At 49.5% G+C, this 13,565-nt stretch overlaps 1 protein-coding gene across 2 annotated transcripts in view; it reads left to right on the top strand.

Moving 5' to 3' along the window:
• The window catches only part of LOC112225905 (retinoic acid receptor alpha), a 214,002-nt gene that overhangs the window by 42,578 nt on the left and 157,859 nt on the right, over nucleotides 1-13,565 (top strand). For both annotated transcript variants that reach the window (XM_042307230.1, XM_042307229.1), the window contains one exon: nucleotides 4,679-4,776. The gene's annotated coding sequence lies outside the window, so the exon portion shown is untranslated. The remainder of the gene's footprint in view (nucleotides 1-4,678; nucleotides 4,777-13,565) is intronic.

Raw genomic sequence — 13,565 nt, forward strand, 5'->3', positions numbered from 1 at the left:
CGGAACCGTTCGGTATTTTATCCAATGGGTGGCATCCCTAAGTCTAAATATTCTTGTTACATTGCACAACCTTCAATGTTATGTCATAATTACGTAAAATTCTGGCAAATGAGTTCGCAATGAGCCAGGCTGACCAAACTGTTGCATATAGCCTGACTCTGCGTGCAATGAACACAAGAGAAGTGACACAATTTCACCTGGTTAATATTGCTTGCTAACCTGGATTTCTTTTAGTTAAATATGCAGGTTTAAAAATACACTGCTCAAAAAAATAAAGGGAACACTTAAACAACACAATGTAACTCCAAGTCAATCACACTTCTGTGAAATCAAACTGTCCACTTAGGAAGCAACACTGATTGACAGTAAATTTCACATGCTGTTGTGCAAATGGAATAGACAACAGGTGGAAATTATAGGCAATTAGCAAGACACCCCCAATAAAGGAGTGGTTCTGCAGGTGGTGACCAGACCACTTCTCAGTTCCTATGCTTCCTGGCTGATATTTTGGTCACTTTTGAATGCTGGCGGTGCTTTCACTCTAGTGGTAGCATGAGACGGAGTCTACAACCCACACAAGTGGCTCAGGTAGTGCAGCTTATCCAGGATGACACATCAATGCGAGCTGTGGCAAGAAGGTTTGCTGTGTCTGTCAGCGTAGTGTCCAGAGCATGGAGGCGCTACCTGGAGACAGGCCAGTACATCAGGAGATGTGGAGGAGGCCGTAGGAGGGCAACAACCCAGCAGCAGGACCGCTACCTCCGCCAGCAGCAGGAGGAGCACTGCCAGAGCCCTGCAAAATCAAATCAAATCAAATGTATTTATATAGCCCTTCGTACATCAGCTGATATCTCAAAGTGCTGTACAGAAACCAGCCTAAAACCCCAAACAGCAAGCAATGCAGGTGTAGAAGAACGGTGGCTAGGAAAAACTCCTAGAAAGGCCAAAACCTAGGAAGAAACCTAGAGAGGAACCAGGCTATGTGGGGTGGCCAGTCCTCTTCTGGCTGTGCCGGGTGGAGATTATAACAGAACATGGCCAAGATGTTCAAATGTTCATAAATGACCAGCATGGTCGAATAATAATAATAAGGCAGAACAGTTGAAACTGGAGCAGCAGCACAGTCAGGTGGAAGTTGAAACTGGAGCAGCAGCATGGCCAGGTGGACTGGGGACAGCAAGGAGTCATCATGTCAGGTAGTCCTGGGGCATGGTCCTAGGGCTCAGGTCCTCCGAGAGAGAGAAAGAAAGAGAGAAGGAGAGAATTAGAGAACGCACACTTAGATTCACACAGGACACCGAATAGGACAGGAGAAGTACTCCAGATATAACAAACTGACCCCAGCCCCCGACACATTAACTACTGCAGCATAAATACTGGAGGCTGAGACAGGAGGGGTCAGGAGACACTGTGGCCCCATCCGAGGACACCCCGGACAGGGCCAAACAGGAAGGATATAACCCCACCCACTTTGCCAAAGCACAGCCCCCACACCACTAGAGGGATATCTTCAACCACCAACTTACCATCCTGAGACAAGGCTGAGTATAGCCCACAAAGATCTCCGCCACGGCACAACCCAAGGGGGGCGCCAACCCAGACAGGATGACCACAACAGTGAATCAACCCACTCAGGTGACGCACCCCCTCCAGGGACGGCATGAGAGAGCCCCAGTAAGCCAGTGACTCAGCCCCTGTAATAGGGTTAGAGGCAGAGAATCCCAGTGGAAAGAGGGGAACCGGCCAGGCAGAGACCGCAAGGGCGGTTCGTTGCTCCAGAGCCTTTCCGTTCACCTTCCCACTCCTGGGCCAGACTACACTCAATCATATGACCCACTGAAGAGATGAGTCTTCAGTAAAGACTTAAAGGTTGAGACCGAGTTTGCGTCTCTCACATGGGTAGGCAGACCGTTCCATAAAAATGGAGCTCTATAGGAGAAAGCCCTGCCTCCAGCTGTTTGCTTAGAAATTCTAGGGACAATTAGGAGGCCTGCGTCTTGTGACCGTAGCGTACGTGTCGGTATGTACGGCAGGACCAAATCAGAGAGATAGGTAGGAGCAAGCCCATGTAATGCTTTGTAGGTTAGCAGTAAAACCTTGAAATCAGCCGTTGCTTTTGACAGGAAGCCAGTGTAGAGAGGCTAGCACTGGAGTAATATGATCAAATTTTTGGGTTCTAGTCAGGATTCTAGCAGCTGTATTTTGCACTAACTGAAGTTTATTTAGTGCTTTATCTGGGTAGCTGGAAAATAGAGCATTGCAGTAGTCTAACCTAGAAGTGACAAAAGCATGGATTAATTTTTCTGCATCATTTTTGGACAGAAAGTTTCTGATTTTTGCAATGTTACGTAGATGGAAAAAAGCTGTCCTCGAAATGGTCTTGATATGTTCTTCAAAAGAGAGATCAGGGTCCAGAGTAACGCCGAGGTCCTTCACAGTTTTATTTGAGACGACTGTACAACCATTAAGATTAATTGTCAGATTCAACAGAAGATCTCTTTGTTTCTTGGGACCTAGAACAAGCATCTCTGTTTTGTCCGAGTTTAATAGTAGAAAGTTTGCAGCCATCCACTTCCTTATGTCTGAAACACATGCTTCTAGCGAGGGCAATTTTGGGGCTTCACCATGTTTCATTGAAATGTACAGCTGTGTGTCCTCCAGCAGGCCACAAATGTGCATGTGTCTGCTCAAGCGGTCAGAAACAGACTCCATGAGGGTTGTATGAGGGCCCGACGTCCACAGGTGGGGGTTGTGCTTACAGCCCAACACCGTGCAGGACGTTTGGCATTTGCCAGAGAACACCAAGATTGGCAAATTCGCCACTGGCGCCCTGTGCTCTTCACAGATGAAAGCAGGTTCACACTGAGCATGTGACAGAGTCTGGAGACGCCGTGGAGAACATTCTGCTGCCTGCAACATCCTCCAGCATGACCGGTTTGGCGGTGGGTCAGTCATGGTGTGGGGTGGCATTTCTTTGGGGGGCCGCACAGCCCTCCATGTGCTCGCCAGAGGTAGCCTAACTGCCATTAGGTAACGAGATGAGATCCTCAGACCCCTTGTGAGACCATATGCTGGTGCGGTTGGCCCTGCGTTCCTCCTAATGCAAGACCTCATGTGGCTGGAGTGTGTCAGCAGTTCCTGCAAGAAGAAGGCATTGATGCTATAGACTGGCCTGCCCGTTCCCCAGACCTTAATCCAATTGAGCACATCTGGGACATCATGTTTCGCTCCATCCACCTGCTGCCACGTTGCACCACAGACTGTCCAGGAGTTGGCGGATGCTTTAGTCCAGGCCACCTCATCAGGAGCATGCCCAGGCATTGTAGGGAGGTCATACAGGCACGTGGAGGCCACACACACTACTGAGCCTCATTTTTACTTGTTTTAAGGACATTACATCAAAGTTGGATCAGTCTGTAGTGTGGTTTTCCACTTTAATTTTGAGTGTCACTCCAAATCCAGACCTCCATGGATTGATAAATTTGATTTCCATTGATTATTTTTGTGTGATTTTGTTGTCAGCACATTCAACTATGCAAAGAAAAAAGTATTTAATAAGAATATTTCATTCATTCAGATCTAGGATGTGTTATTTTAGTGTTCCCTTAATTTTTTTGAGCAGTGTATATACTTCTGTGTATTGATTTTAAGAAAGGCATTGGTGTTTATGGTTAGGTACAGTCGTCCAACGATTGTGCTTTTTTCGCAAATGCGCTTTTGTTAAATCATTCCCCAGCGTTGCATCGATTATATGCAATGCAGGACACGCTAGATAAACTAGTAATATCATCAACCATAACTAGTGATTATGATTGATTAGTTTTTTATAAGATAAGTTTAATGCTAGCTAGCAACTTACCTTGGCTTCCACTGCATTTGCGTAACAGGCAGGCTCCTCGTGGAGTGCAATGAGAGGCAGGTGGTTAGAGCATTGGACAAGTTTACTGTAAGGCTGCAAGTGTGGATCCCCCGAACTGACAAGGTGAAAATCTGTCATTCTGACTCTGAACAAGGCAGTTAACCCACCGTTCCTAGGCTGTCACTGAAAATAAGAATGTGTTCTTAACTGACTTGCCGAGTTAAATAAAGGTATAAAAAAAATAATAATTGGCAAAATCGGCGCCAAAAAAATACCGATTTCCGATTGTTATGAAAACTTGAAATCGGCCATTCCGATTATTTGGTCGACCTCTACTATGGATCGATGTGTACGACAGCGTGTTCCAGTTCACGCCAATATCCAGAAAATTCGCACAGCCATTGAGGGGTGAAACAACAGTCCATGGGCCACAATCAACAGCCTGATCAACTCTATGCGAAGGAGATGTGTTGCGCTGCATGAGGCAAATGGTGGTCACCCCTACCTTTTTTTAACGGTGTCTGTGACCAACAGATGCATGTCTGGATTCCCAGTCATGTCAAATTCATAGATTGGGGCATAATGAATTTATTTCAATTGACTGATTTCCGTATATGAACTGTTAACTCAGTAAAATCTTTGATATTGTTGCATTTATATGAGAGAGACTGTGAGAGAGAGAGAGACTGTGTGAGAGAGAGAGACTGTGAGAGAGAGAGAGTCTGTGAGAGAGACAGAGAAGGGAGACTGTGAGATACTGACTCTCGTGGAGAGCTATGCGTACTAAAGCTAATATCTTCTCTCTCTTTCTTATTATAGATGCCTATGTCACTGCCATGGCAGACCACTGCTTTTGGAGGTTAATAGCAGCCTGACACGGCTGTTTCTCCAGGGTTAGGGCTTTACCACGGTGCAAGGTAAGCCTCTTCCATGGTGCTTGGCTGTATGCCAACGATATGCTCTAATCTATGCCAAATAATCAGTCCGCTTTCAGAGTCAGGTGTGGCATTGGGAATGGGTGTGTGTGTACACTATGTGAACAGGTGTGTGTTCTCATGCATATAAAACACGTTTTTGTCTTTCTGTTTGTGGAAGGAGTGCATGATTGAACTCCTATGTAGGGTGTGTGTGTGCGTGTGTGTGCGCAAGCATGTGTACTTGTGTGTTTATCCTCAAATAACCTCTCTGGATGTCGTTTCGCCACACCAAAATATGTTTAGTTGCCTGGGAATGCCAGGGGGGGGGGGAGCGGAGACGAGGAAGAGGGGGGAACGAGAGGAAAGCATGAAAAAGACCGTTGGAAAAGGAACGAGAGTGGGAGAAAAAGAGGGAGTCCCTCTATCCCTTGGCTGTGTAGTCCAGCCTGTTCTAGCTGGATTTCCAGCCTGTTCTAATTTCAACTTTGTTCTAATTTCCACTCTCCCAGGAACACACACACGATCCCAATCACGATCCCAATCGCGGACTCACACAGACGAATCCAGACTCGAACGGACACGTGGATACAGGAACACACCAAAAATACACTCACCCTGCACTCACAGGGACCAATTCATACAGGCCACATCAATGCATTTTTCCAAACCCATTCAACCTACAGTGTAGTGTACCCACAGGCAACCAGACATATTCATTCACATGTATCGGTCTTTCACTGGCCGACCTTGCACCAGCAGGAACAACTCAACTGACTAGAGCTGCAAAGCTTCTACAGCTACAGCCAGCGACGGCTAGCGCAGCCGTTCTCTCATTCTCATGCCCCCCCCCTCCCCCCCTGTTGTGTATAAAGGTGAGCTCAGCGCTATCCCTCATCTCGCTGTCCCCATCCTATGTTTATCGCTACACACACACACACACACTGGCAAACGCTGGTGTTATCTTCTAGGCTTCCTCCCCAGCCCCACTGGGACTCGTGCCCAGCTTTTGATGTTGCTCAGCTCAAAAAGAGCTCTCTCACACTGACGACGACACACTGCTGTTAGACTTGAGGCCCTGTTCCCCGCCTACGAGAGGAGGGGAGTCTGAGGAGTGGAGTGACGAAAGAGATCTACTTTTCAATTCATGCTACATCCTTGCCTTACCGTTCGTTGTCGTGGTCCGCAGCTCCAATTTGACAAACGGATAAACAACCTGAGTGACTTTTCTTCTGAAACGTCTTAGCACTCTTGAACACTGCAAAAAAAAAAATCACAAGGATGTGCAGACAAAGGGTTTATTTTCTTGTCCGTACACGTTTGGTTAGCTGACAATACACAGCCGACTCTTGCTAGCTAGCTAACGTCATGCTTCATGATCAAGTAACGTTAGCAAATCGATAATGACCGTTTACCCCTCCCGTTCAAATAAAAAAAGGAAAAGTTGAGTAAAATGTCTTTCTCTCTTCAATTTACTCTCTCCATTCTCTCTTCACTTAGCCCCCCCCCTCTCTCTTTCTATACCTAAATTACTAACCCTTTCCCTCCACTCTTCTCTCTCTAACCATAACCCTTTCCCTCCACTCTTCTCTCTCTCTAACCCTTTCCTTCCACTCTTCTCTCTCTCTCTAACCCTTTCCTTCCACTCTTCTCTCTCTCTCTAACCCTTTCCTTCCACTCTTCTCTCTCTCTCTAACCCTTTCCTTCCACTCTTCTCTCTCTCTAACCCTAACCCTTTCCCTCCACTCTTCTCACTCTCTAACCCCAACCCTTTCCCTCCACTCTTCTCTCTCTCTAACCCCAACCCTTTCCCTCCCCTTTTCTCTCTCTCTCTCTCTCTAACCCCAACCCTTTCCCTCCACTTTTCTCTCTCTCTCTAACCCTTTCCCTCCACTCTTCTCTCTCTCTCTCTAACCCTTTCCCTCCACTCTTCTCTCTATCTAACCCTAATCCTTTCTCTCTCAAATCAAAGTTTATTTGTCACGTGCGCCGAATACAACCGGTGTAGACCTTACAGTGAAATGCTAACTTACAGGCTCTAACCAATGGTGCGGGAAAAAATGTATGTGTGTGTGTGTGTGTGTGTGTGTGTGTAGGTAGGTAGGTAGGTAAAGAAATAAAACAGTAAAAAGACATTTGAAAAAAGAGTAGCAAGGCTATATACAGACACCTGTTAGTCAGGCTTATGGAGGTAGTATGTACATGTAGGTATCGTTAATGTGACTATGCATATATGATGAACAGAGATTAGCAGAAGCGTAAAAAGAGGGGTTGGCGTGTGGTGGGACACAATGCAGATCGCCCGGTTAGCCAATGTGCGGGAGCACTGGTTGGTCGGGCCAATTGGGGTAGTATGTACATGAATGTATAGTTAAAGTGACTATGCATATAAGATAAACAGAGAGTAGCAGCAGTGTAAAAGAGGGGTTGGGGGTGGGGGCACAATGCAAATAGTCCGGGTAACCATTTCGTTACCTGTTCAGGAGTCTTATGGCTTGGGGGTAAAAACTGTTGAGAAGCCTTTTTGTCCTAGACTTGGCACTCCGGTACCGCTTGCCATGCGGTAGTAGAGAGAACAGTCTATGACTGGGGAGGCTGGGGTCTTTGACAATTTTTATGGTCTTCCTCTGACACTGCCTGGTGTAGAGGTCCTGGATGGCAGGCAGCTTTGCCCCAGTGATGTACTGGGCCGTACGCATTACACTCTGAAGTACCTTGCGGTCGGAGACCGAGCAATTGCCGTACCAGGCAGTGATGCAACCGGTCAGGATACTCTCGATGTTGCAGCTGTAGAACCTTTTGAGGATCTCAGGACCCATGCCAAATCTTTTTAGTTTCCTGAGGGGGAATAGGCTTTGTCGTGCCCTCTTCACGACTATCTTAGTGTGTTTGGACCATTCTAGTTTGTTGTTGATGTGGACACCAAGGAATTTGAAGCTCTCAACATGCTCCACTACAGCCCCGTCGATGAGAATGGGGACGTGCTCGGTGCTCCTTTTCCTGTAGTCCACAATCATCTCCCTAGTCTTGGTTACGTTGAGGGATAAGTTATTCTGGCACCAAACGGCCAGGTCTCTGACCTACTCCCTATAGGCTGTCTCGTCGTTGTCGGTGATCAGGCCTACCACTGTTGTCGTCAGCAAACTTAATGATGGTGTTGGAGTCATGCCTGGCCATGCAGTCGTGGGTGAACAGGGAGTACAGGAGGGGACTGAGCACGCACCCCTGGGGAGCTCCAATGTTGAGGATCAGCGTGGCAGATGTGTTGCTACCTACCCTCACCATCTGGGGGCGGCCTGTCAGAAAGTCCAGGATCCATTTGCGGAGGGAGGTGTTTAGTCCCAGGTTCCTTAGCTTGGTGATGAGCTTTGAGGGTACTATGGTGTTGAACGCTGAGCTGTAGTCAATGAACAGCATTCTCACATAGGTGTTCAGGTTGGAGTCCAGTAGAGAATGCATCATCTGTGGATCTGTTTGGGCGGTATGCAAATTAGAGTGGGTCTAGGGTTTCTGGGATAATGGTGTTGATATGAGCCATTACCAGCCTTTCAAAGCACTTCATGGCTACAGACGTGAGTGCTACGGGTCTGTAGTCATTTAGGCAGGTTGCCTTTGTGTTCTTGGACATAGGGACTATGGTGGTCTGCTTGAAGGATGTTGGTATTACAGACTCAATCAGGGACATGTTGAAAATGTCAGTGAAGACACCTGCCAGTTGGTCAGCACATGCCCGGAGCACATGTCCTGGTAATCCGTCTGGCCCCGCAGCCTTGTATATGTTGTCCTGTTTAAAGGTCTTACTCACGTCTGCTACGGAGAGTGTGATCACAGTTGTCCGGAACAACTGATGCTCTCATGCATGCCTCAGTGTTGCTTGCCTCGAAGCAAGCATTGAAGTGATTTAGCTCATCTGGTATTCTTGTATCACTGGGCAGCTCGCGGCTGTGCTTCCTTGTGTAGTCTGTAATAGCTTGTGTAGTATGATTCAATCTTAGTCCTGTATTGATGCTTTGCCTGTTTGATGGTTCGTCGCAGGGCATAGCGGGATTTCTTGTAAGCTTCCGGGTTAGAGTCCCGCACCATGAAAGCGGCAGCTCTACCCTTTAGCTCAGAGTGAATGTTGCCTGTAATCCATGGCTTCTGGTTGGGGTATGTACGTACAGTCACTGTGGGGACAACGTCTTCAATGCACTTATTGATAAAGCCAGTGACTGATGTGGTGTACTCCTCAATGCAATCGGAAGAATCCCGGAACATGTTCCAGTCTGTGATAGCAAAGCAGTCCTGTAGTTTACCATCTGCTTCATCTGACCATTTTTTTATAGACCGAGTCACTGGGGCTTCCTGCTTTAATTTTAGCTTGTAAGCAGGAATCAGGAGGATAGAGTTGTGGTCAGATTTACCAAATGGAGGACAAGGGAGAACTCTGTACGCGTCTCTGTGTGTGGAGTACAGGTGATCTAGAATTGTTTTCCCTCTGGTTGCACATTTAACATGTTGATAGAAATTTGGTAAAACTGATTTAAGTTTCCCTGCATTAAAGTCTCCGACCACTAGGAGCGCCGCCTCTGGGTGAGTGGTTTCCTGTTTGCTTATTTCCTTATACAGCTGACTGAGTGCGGTCTTAGTGCCAGCATCTGATTGTGGTGGTAAATAAACAGCCACAAAAAGTATAGCTGAGAACTCTCTAGGCAAGTAGTGTGGCCTCTCTCTCTAACCTCTCTCTCTAATTTTTTATACTGTGTTATTGACTTGTTTATTGTTTACTCCATGTGTAACTCTGTGTTGTTGTCTGTGTCACACTGCTTTGCTTTATCTTGGCCAGGTCGCAGTTGCAAATGAGAATTTGTTCTCAACTAGCCTACCTGGTTAAATAAAGGTGAAATAAATCAACTCGCTCTCGCTCTCTCGCTCCACCTGTCTTTCTACGAAGTGTACAGATCAGATCTTTCCTAGAAAATCCTTTTCCTAACTATTATGTATGGAGTGCATTTTAATGGTACTGGGTTCTAATGGTACAGGGTTCTAATGGTTCTCTTCAAGGACAGTCTATTATGGTTTGTTCTAATTGGTATGCACTCAGTTGGAGTTTTCCTTTCAGGTGCGTATAGCCTTTTACTGCCTGCATGTAGATTTCATTTATATTAGTGCGGTGTGTTCATTTTTGAAAGTGTTCCCATTGCATTAGCATTCAAATACACTCACATATGGAAGAATGTGCCTGTATGCATGGTAACGCAATGCCCAGAACAATGCCACGGTGGCACAGTGTAGTACCACACTTTGTTTGTTTACACACACGCACATGCATTCTGGACAGGCAGGCAGACAGACAGACAGACAGGCAGGCAGGCAGACAGACAGACACAGGCAGACAGACAGACAGACAGACAGACAGACAGACAGACAGACAGACAGACAGACAGACAGACAGACAGACAGACAGACAGACAGACAGACAGACAGACAGACAGACAGACAGACAGACAGACACTGCTTGAGTGTGAAGCTGTGGTCATTACGTTACTGTAGGATGTTGAAGGGGGTCTGTTTTAATAAGACGTCTCTAATGACAGTGTAAACCCTCCCGGGCAGAATCTCTCCACTTCTCCCTCAGTCAGAACATGTCCACACACACAGCCTGCACTGTTTTGGCTCTTCACGCCACACATCCAGCTTCTGTTTTGGGTTTTCTCTGTACTCGTAGCTTTAATCCGACCATGACACACACACACACACACACACACACACACCCCCGTCGTACACACAGCAGTTCTCTCTCTGCGGGGCTTATCACACCACCCTTACCCTGTGTTTACAGTGTGTTTGAGGTATTTGCTGTGTAAGCCAAGACAGGTTGACCTTGAGTTAGAATGTCACTGTGTATTGTAGTTCCCTGACTGCTCCACGTGGCTTTGCTGGGTCGTGTTCAGGTGGGCCTTTTTTGTGTCTGGTCCTTCTATACACACATTCACCATCAAGCCATATATGATGCTGTGTGAATTTGAGAGGTAATTCCGGCCTGTGTTCAAAAAAGGGGAAGGTCCTCTCTTCTCCAGCCGTCCCTCGAGGTGACAACCACGAGTGGGATGGCTTAGGGTGAGGTTCTCTTCACCCTCATCTCCCCCTCCCTCCCTCCTTCCCCCACCCTCTAATCTCTTATGTCTATCCAAGACTGATTGTTGTGTGGGAATCCCGGGGTTGTCGCGGAAACCGTGGTCACATGATGCGGCGGTTGGTGACGAATGATCCAATAACCCTGCTCACCCCCCGCCTCCACTCCTAAAAAGTGCCACGGGCACTGCTCTGATTTAAACTTCGCCCTTTCTATCTATCATCAGCTCCCTCCCCTCTTCCCTTTCTCTCCTGGTCCTCCCTTTCTCCATCTCACTTCCCTGCTCCGCGCCTCTCGTCCCTCCCCTCTTCCCTTTCTCTCCTGGTCCTCCCTTTCTCCATCTCACTTCCCTGCTCCGCTCCACGCCTCTCATCCCTCCCCTCTTCCCTTTCTCTCCTGGTCCTCCCTTTCTCCATCTCACTTCCCTGCTCCGCGCCTCTCGTCCCTCCCCTCTTCCCTTTCTCTCCTGGTCCTCCCTTTCTCCATCTCACTTCCCTGCTCCGCGCCTCTCGTCCCTCCCCTCTTCCCTTTCTCTCCTGGTCCTCCCTTTCTCCATCTCACTTCCCTGCTCCGCTCCACGCCTCTCATCCCTCCCGTCTTCCCTTTCTCTCCTGGTCCTCCCTTTCTCCATCTCACTTCCCTGCTCCGCTCCACGCCTCTCGTCCCTCCCCTCTTCCCTTTCTCTCCTGGTCCTCCCTTTCTCCATCTCACTTCCCTGCTCCGCTCCACGCCTCTCGTCCCTCCCTCTCTTCCCTTTCTCTCCTGGTCCTCCCTTTCTCCATCTCACTTCCCTGCTCCGCGCCTCTCGTCCCTCCCCTCTTCCCTTTCTCTCCTGGTCCTCCCTTTCTCAATCTCACTTCCCTGCTCAGCGCCTCTCGTCCCTCCCCTCTTCCCTTTCTCTCCTGGTCCTCCCTTTCTCCATCTCACTTCCCTGCTCCGCTCCACGCCTCTCGTCCCTCCCTCTCTTCCCTTTCTCTCCTGGTCCTCCCTTTCTCCATCTCACTTCCCTGCTCCGCTCCACGCCTCTCGTCCCTCCCTCTCTTCCCTTTCTCTCCTGGTCCTCCCTTTCTCCATCTCACTTCCCTGCTCCGCTCCACACCTCTCGTCCCTCCCTCTCTTCCCTTTCTCTCCTGGTCCTCCCTTTCTCCATCTCACTTCCCTGCTCCGCTCCACGCCTCTCGTCCCTCCCTCTCTTCCCTTTCTCTCCTGGTCCTCCCTTTCTCCATCTCACTTCCCTGCTCCGCTCCGCGCCTCTCGGCCCTCCCCTCTTCCCTTTCTCTCCTGGTCCTCCCTTTCTCCATCTCACTTCCCTGCTCCGCGCCTCTCGTCCCTCCCCTCTTCCCTTTCTCTCCTGGTCCTCCCTTTCTCCATCTCACTTCCCTGCTCCGCTCCACGCCTCTCGTCCCTCCCTCTCTTTCCTTTCTCTCCTGGTCCTCCCTTTCTCCATCTCACTTCCCTGCTCCGCTCCACGCCTCTCGTCCCTCCCTCTCTTCCCTTTCTCTCCTGGTCCTCCCTTTCTCCATCTCACTTCCCTGCTCCGCTCCGCGCCTCTCGTCCCTCCCCTCTTCCCTTTCTCTCCTGGTCCTCCCTTTCTCCATCTCACTTCCCTGCTCCGCTCCACGCCTCTCGTCCCTCCCTCTCTTCCCTTTCTCTCCTGGTCCTCCCTTTCTCCATCTCACTTCCCTGCTCCGCTCCACACCTCTCGTCCCTCCCTCTCTTCCCTTTCTCTCCTGGTCCTCCTTTCTCCATCTCACTTCCCTGCTCCGCTCCACGCCTCTCGTCCCTCCCTCTCTTCCCTTTCTCTCCTGGTCCTCCCTTTCTCCATCTCACTTCCCCTGCTCCGCTCCCACGCCTCTCGTCCCTCCTCCCTCTTCCCTTTCTCTCCTGGTCCTCCCTTTCTCCATCTCACTTCCCGCTCCGCTCCGCGCCTCTCGTCCCTCTCTCTCTTCCCTTTCTCTCCTGGTCCTCCCTTTCTCCATCTCACTTCCCTGCTCCGCTCCACGCCTCTCGTCCCTCCCCTCTTCCCTTTCTCTCCTGGTCCTCCCTTTCTCCATCTCACTTCCCCGCTCCGCTCCACGCCTCTCGTCCCTCCCCTCTTCCCTTTCTCTCCTGGTCCTCCCTTTCTCCATCTCACTTCCCCGCTCCGCTCCACGCCTCTCGTCCCTCCCTCTTCCCTTTCTCTCCTGGTCCTCCCTTTCTCCATCTCACTTCCCTGCTCCGCGCCTCTCGTCCCTCCCCTCTTCCCTTTCTCTCCTGGTCCTCCCTTTCTCCATCTCACTTCCCTGCTCCGCGCCTCTCGTCCCTCCCCTCTTCCCTTTCTCTCCTGGTCCTCCTTTCTCCATCTCACTTCCCTGCTCCGCTCCGCGCCTCTCGTCCCTCCCCTCTTCCCTTTCTCTCCTGGTCCTCCCTTTCTCCATCTCACTTCCCTGCTCCGCGCCTCTCGTCCCTCCCCTCTTCCCTTTCTCTCCTGGTCCTCCCTTTCTCCATCTCACTTCCCGCTCCGCTCCATGCCTCTCGTCCCTCCCCTCTTCCCTTTCTCTCCTGGTCCTCCCTTTCTCCATCTCACTTCCCCTTCTCCGCTCCACACCTCTCGTCCCTCCCCTCTTCCCTTTCTCTCCTGGTCCTCCCTTTCTCCATCTCACTTCCCGCTCCGCTCCACACCTCTCGTCCCTCCCCT

Source organism: Oncorhynchus tshawytscha, linkage group LG27 (assembly GCF_018296145.1).
Source record: "Oncorhynchus tshawytscha isolate Ot180627B linkage group LG27, Otsh_v2.0, whole genome shotgun sequence".
In the NCBI taxonomy this organism is placed as follows: Eukaryota; Metazoa; Chordata; class Actinopteri; order Salmoniformes; family Salmonidae; genus Oncorhynchus; species Oncorhynchus tshawytscha.